Raw genomic sequence first — 6,016 nt, forward strand, 5'->3', positions numbered from 1 at the left:
AAAGAAAGAAAGAAAGAAAGAAAGAAAGAAAGAAAGAAAGAAAGAAAAAGAAATTTGGCTGACAGAACCAAGTACAGTAAGAAGATGCAGTATATGACTTTCAGAATTATCTTCAAATTTATAGCTATGTAGACAAACTCAGGGCAATGTTACTTTTGTGTACATAAAGAAGTACTCTTTTTTCACAAAGTTTTTGAAGTTAAGGTGGAAGGCACAAGTAAAGCTTTGGAGTAATTGCCTTTTTTTTTTTTTAAGTTTAGTTACTTTGAGAGAAAGAGCTCAAGAATGCACCCATGTGAGTGGGGGAGGGGCAGAGAGAGAGGGAGAGAGAGAATCCCAAGCAGACTGCATGCTGCCAGCACAGAGCCTCAAGCAGGGCTCAATCTCATGAACCGTGAAATCGTGACGAGCAAAATCAAGAGTCGGTCCCTTATCCAACTGAGCCACCAAGGTGCTCCTGGGAGTAGTTGTTAAGACTGCTGGCTCTGGGCTTGAATCCCATTACCATTCACTTGATAAGTACCCAGGTTGCAATTAGTTAATCCCTTTATTTTTCGGTTTTCTCATCTGCAAAATAGTGTTATAAAAGGACCTAACTCCTAGGGTTTCTGTGAAGAACAGATGGGTTCATGCATGCTAAGGGCTACAGGCACACTGAAAGTGATCAATAAATGTTATGTTTTAAAAGGAGACCTAGTGGGGCGCCTGGGTGGCGCAGTCGGTTAAGCGTCCGACTTCAGCCAGGTCACGATCTCGCGGTCCGTGAGTTCGAGCCCCGCGTCGGGCTCTGGGCTGATGGCTCAGAGCCTGGAGCCTGTTTCTGATTCTGTGTCTCCCTCTCTCTCTGCTCCTCCCCCGTTCATGCTCTGTCTCTCTCTGTCCCAAAAATAAATAAACGTTGAAAAAAAAAATTAAAAAAAAAAAAAAAAAAAAGGAGACCTAGAACTAACAACTTTTAAGAGAGATAAGGAATGATATAATTATATCAAGAGGTCATTAGCCACATGGTATAACCAACCAGCTAGGGCCAAGTGATAACCAGAGCAGTCCCTGCCTTAACTTGATCTGTTGCCCCCTAACTTTAAGCTTAAAAGAAAAATGCTTTTCACTGTTTGTGCTCATAAATAAGGTGAAATCAATTTGGTGTTTTCCCTTTTGTTAGTCCAACTGTAATGAGTAAGCCAATGCCAATTCCAACTAATTACCAGGGAACCTCAAATGAGGTGTGATTTTATAAACAGTCAGTAAATAGTTTATTTTACTGATTGTTCACAAAATGTCCTGGTACTTGTTAGTGACCAGTGTCTTAAGGCATAGACACTGACGCTGGAAAGCTGCTTGAATGGAGAAGCTGAATATTGAATACTAAAGTCTGAACTATAACATAATACAGAAAATTCAGGAAGAGTTTTATGATTCAGAAAAATATTTGATTTCCTTATTTGCCTCATCTTCCTTTGAAATATTTCAACTAATTAAAAATTTTCTGGAGTTCTTTTCATTAATGATGTAATCTTAATGTGTGATAGATAGAGCAATGCTTTTTTTAGAAATCAGGATCATAGATATTGCTAAACTTGTGTGACAGAAATTTTTGAAAAGAATTGTAGTGGGTAAGTTTTTGCAATCTTCCCCTGTCCTGCTCCCTTCTAAGAGAATGGGGTTAATGCACAAAGTGGCGGGGGCGGGGGGTGGTACTGAAGAAGCTTGAAGAGGCTAAAACAATTTATTTTGGAAAGGTCAAAGAGCTGTTAGCTAGAGAAAATAAATGAAGATGAGAAGAGGAAGGGTCAAGGGAGAAAAGATAGCCAGCCCAGGCTGTATATTAGAGTAGTTTGAGGACTGTGGGGTAGGAACTTGGAAATAACTGCCTATCCTGTGGAAACTGTTCTAAGGACCTGGCATATATTAATTCATTTAATCTTCCTAGCAGACATAAAAGGTGGTCATTATTTGTTCCTACTTAACAGATGAGAAAACAGCCATGGAACATTTAGGGAACTTATCCAAGGTCACATAACTAAAAACTGGCAAAGCTGAGATTCAAATCTAGGCAATGTGTAAGTGAAGTAAGTCAGACAGAAAAAGGCAAATACCAGATGATTTCACTTACATGTGGAATCTAGAAAGCAAAATTAAACAAACAAATCAGAGATAGAATCATAAATACAGAGAACAAACTGGTTGTCACCAGAGGGGAGGAAGGTGAAACAGGGGATTAGGAGGTTACAAACCTCCAGTTTGAAAATAAAAAAGACATGGAGGTGAAAAGTATGGCTTAGGGAATATAGTCAGCAATATTGTAATAACTTTGTATGGTGGCAGATGGACTACACTTCTGTGGTCAGCATTTCATAATGTATGTAATTGTCGAATCACTATGCTGTGCACCTGAAACTAATATAATATTGTAAGTCAGCTATGTTGTTGACTGTTCAACAACAACACAAATAGACAATCTGGCTATAGAGTAATAACATGGGAAAGAGCGTTTCTTAAAATTCTGCTGTGAGAATGGGGCATACCTGGGTGGCTCAGTCAGTTAAGCATCCGTGTCTTAGTTTCCGCTCAGGTCAGGATCTCACGGTTCCATGGGTTTGAGCCCTGCGTCAGGCTCTGCACTGGCAGGGTGGAGCCTGCTTGGGATTTTCTCTCTCTCCCCCCTCTCTCTGTCCCTCCCCTACTCACTCTGTCTCTTTCAAAATGAATAAACTTAAAAAAAATAATTCTGCTGTAAGTGATGACTGCATCCACTTTCTTCCACTGCAGTGAAAGGGCTAAGAGAGGGGGATGGGAGGTACACTGGTGTATTTAGTGTCACTCATGCAGAGGCAGGACTTGAGGGTGAAAACAAGGAGATCTGGCTGTATTCTGATGACTTTTAATGTCAAGTGTTTAAACCACTCTGCAGACAGACTCCAGGAGGAAATCTTCTCCAGGGATAAAAGAGTTACGGGAGCATGTTTCATATTAATCTGGGCCAGTGTGCTCCAGCGGAGAACCATGATGTTCACATGAAGCATAATGAGAAAAATTGCAGCAAACATATGAATTTTAAAGACTGCTGTCAGATTTCTTTCAGACGTACTGCAGGATTTTTTTGGACCTGGCACTTGGACCAGTTTTTATTTTTGTCGCTTGGCATTAGTCTTTTCTATGACCAGACAATTCTTTTATGTTTAGTAAAGAAGTGCAGGGGAAATTCAACTCTTTCTATCTCAGATGACCCATTTCTCAAATACTGCCCTCCCCTGAAGTATTGCTCGTTATGACATGGTAGAGATGAGTGTTCTTTTGTATTTATAGGCATTATGGAAGACATTGTTGTGAAATAATGCAAGTTCTTTGAAAATTTCTTACTGATCTGAGCTGGAGATTATATCCAATATTGTCTTTCAGGCTGGTCTGAAATACCTGTTTTCTCTGTCGACTGTAGTTACTAAATAGAAATCTAATTTGGAATCACAGATTTTTTTTCCTCCTTTATTTTTATTTTAGCATACTGATTTTATTTTAACACACTTGATGACGTACTTACTATTCTTCCACGCAAATATAAGTTATGAGAAGATACATGGTAACTTTTTTCCAGTGAGATCAAGGAACATTTTAGCTAACTATCTAAATTTATATCTTCTTTTAAAAAAAAACCTGAAAATTAAAAAAAAAACCTAATTTTATGAATGTTTTTATGAGATAAATACTTTGATGAATGAAAGAAATTTCATGCCTGCAGAAATCACAAAATAAAGCATTAATGGAATCAGATGTGTAATTCCTGCTGCAAACGTAAAGTTTTCTAGAATTTAGGTTCTATGATCTTATCTGCTTATTTTATTTTTTTATTTAAAAAAATTTTTTTAATCTTTATTTATTTTTGAGAGAGAGACAGCGTGTGAGCAGGGGAGGAGCAGAGATAGAGGGAGACACAGAATCTGAAGCAGGCTCCAGGCTCCGAGCTGTCAGCACAGATCCCGACGTGGGGCTCGAACCCATGAACTGTGAGATCATGACCTGAGCCAAAGTCAAACGCTCAATCAACTGAGCCACCCAGGCGCCCCCTTATCTGTTTATTTTAAAGTAATCTCATTTTTTTCCTCTGAATTATCTTGTTTGGACAAATAACTGTTGAATCCCTAAAATATGCAGAGCACTGGTCTAGGCAGTGAGGATATTTAAACAATGAAGCAAGGAAGGTACTTGCTGGAAATTTTTTTCAATTTCAAGATGTAGATCTTATAAACTAGACGTTAACTATCAGTACGCGGTAACAAGACAGGTGTTAAATGAGTTCAGTATTCAACTCACTAGGTCAAAGGAACGACTGAATTTTGAGACCTAGAGAAATTAAAGAGGAAAGAAGTAAGCTGTGGTCTCCTGCAGCAGATTCCTGCTGTTTATATCACAGCCTTACGAGAGAAGCACATACAAGCTTTACATGAGAGGGTGGAGGCAGGGGAGACGCTTGCCAGCCATCTCGTGCTTAGAGTGCCGACTGGGTCTTAAATTTGACAAGTAAGCTCGGAACAGATAAACATTATGGCTTTACGCATAATCCTTCAATTCTAAGTCAGGCTAGATGAAAATACAGCCACAAAAAAAAGCAGAGTTTAATTGCAGACTGTCCGTTGATCTAGATCTATTTTAGTCTTAAAGAATTGGCTAGTTTTGTGGCCTTTTTAAAAAACATATAAATTGTTTATTGCACTTGTTCCCCAGTGATACTCTTTCTCGTGGCCTTGTTTTTAGAAACAAAACAAAAGTTCTCCACAAAGTTTCCGTTTGTTCTGGACTTGATGTCATGATGGTGATGATCTTTTCTCATTGCTTTTCCATATTGCCTTTTAAATAATAAGCAAGTGTATTTTACAGAGAAGATGGCAAACACTTTCCTAAAGAAAAAAAACACTTGTTAAGAGCAGCAGATGAAAAACACGGTGCTAATAGGTTAAATTCCTGAGGCTACACTGCTTATCCAGGAGAAGAAGAAAGGGTGAATGAAAGCTTGAGACTGATAGGCTGTCTTTCCCCAAATCTCATTTTTAATGCTCAGAAAATCTGGTTCAGACTGAAGGCTATGTTTTATTCAATATGAAGTTTATCTTCATTAGTACTTTCAGGATACCCATTCCAGCACTTGTTCAAATGCATTACATTTTAATCTAATAGATCATTTACAAATTTAATTTTGAGATGTTTTACATAGGCCCTGAAATAATGACTAGTAGAGGTCTGGAACATGTTGCAGATAAGCATAAACAATTCCTTTGTATAATATCTAACCCAGAACTACATAATTAGGATTTTTAATTATTAAATAATTTTCAGTTTTTCATGTACTCTTAACAGATTAAGGTGGTCGTCAATAATATTGCTACTCTCCATAGATATATGTGCAGACATCTGTATTCATTTAGTAAAAGCTACGATTACGTAGGTAAAGTGCTTTTATAAATTGTTAAATACTCTATATTCTTTCTTATTATACCTCATCTAAAAATCTCTACTTATTTCACTTCTACCAGAGTGGAAGTGAATAATACAGGCTTAAGAAAGAAAATTTTTTTAATATTTTTTAATATTTAAGAAGATTTAAAAAACAAAGAGTGAGAGATAAAGATCTTTAAAAATTTTTGAACCATATTTTTCTATTTGCATCACTTCATGGTAGTGAAATAAAGTGAAAAGTAACCTGGATTTAGGATTCCAGATCTGTTTGATTATTACACATTATTTGATGGTCATAAGTACTGTATTCATGGTCTTTTTCAATGTAACAAATTGCCCTAAGCTGAGTGATTTTGAACAACACACATAGATTATGTCACAGTTTCTGTGGTTCAGGGATTGTGGAGCAGTTTAGCAGGCTGAGTGGTTCTGGCCCAGGTTCCCTGCAGGGGGCTGCACTCAGGATACAGGCAGAGGTGTTTGGCTCATGCTTGAGGATCCACTTCCCAGAGAGCTCACTCACATGCTTGCTTGTTGGCAGGAGGCCTCAGTTCCTCACCAAGTGGGG

General features: G+C 37.9%; 1 protein-coding gene and 1 long non-coding RNA gene across 6 annotated transcripts in view; one reads left to right on the forward strand and one right to left on the reverse strand.

Annotated features, from left to right (window-relative positions):
- Positions 1-6,016, forward strand: part of PDE5A (phosphodiesterase 5A) — a 142,856-nt gene that overhangs the window by 36,119 nt on the left and 100,721 nt on the right. The window lies entirely within an intron of this gene.
- Positions 557-2,613, reverse strand: LOC121030483 (uncharacterized). The gene is made up of 2 exons (XR_005790251.1): positions 940-2,613; positions 557-693 (listed from the first exon to the last, which is right to left on the reverse strand). It is a non-coding gene; the product is annotated as an uncharacterized LOC121030483 (long non-coding RNA).

Source organism: Herpailurus yagouaroundi, unplaced genomic scaffold (genome assembly GCF_014898765.1).
Source record: "Herpailurus yagouaroundi ecotype Mexico unplaced genomic scaffold, PumYag 28, whole genome shotgun sequence".
Lineage (NCBI taxonomy): Eukaryota > Metazoa > Chordata > Mammalia > Carnivora > Felidae > Herpailurus > Herpailurus yagouaroundi.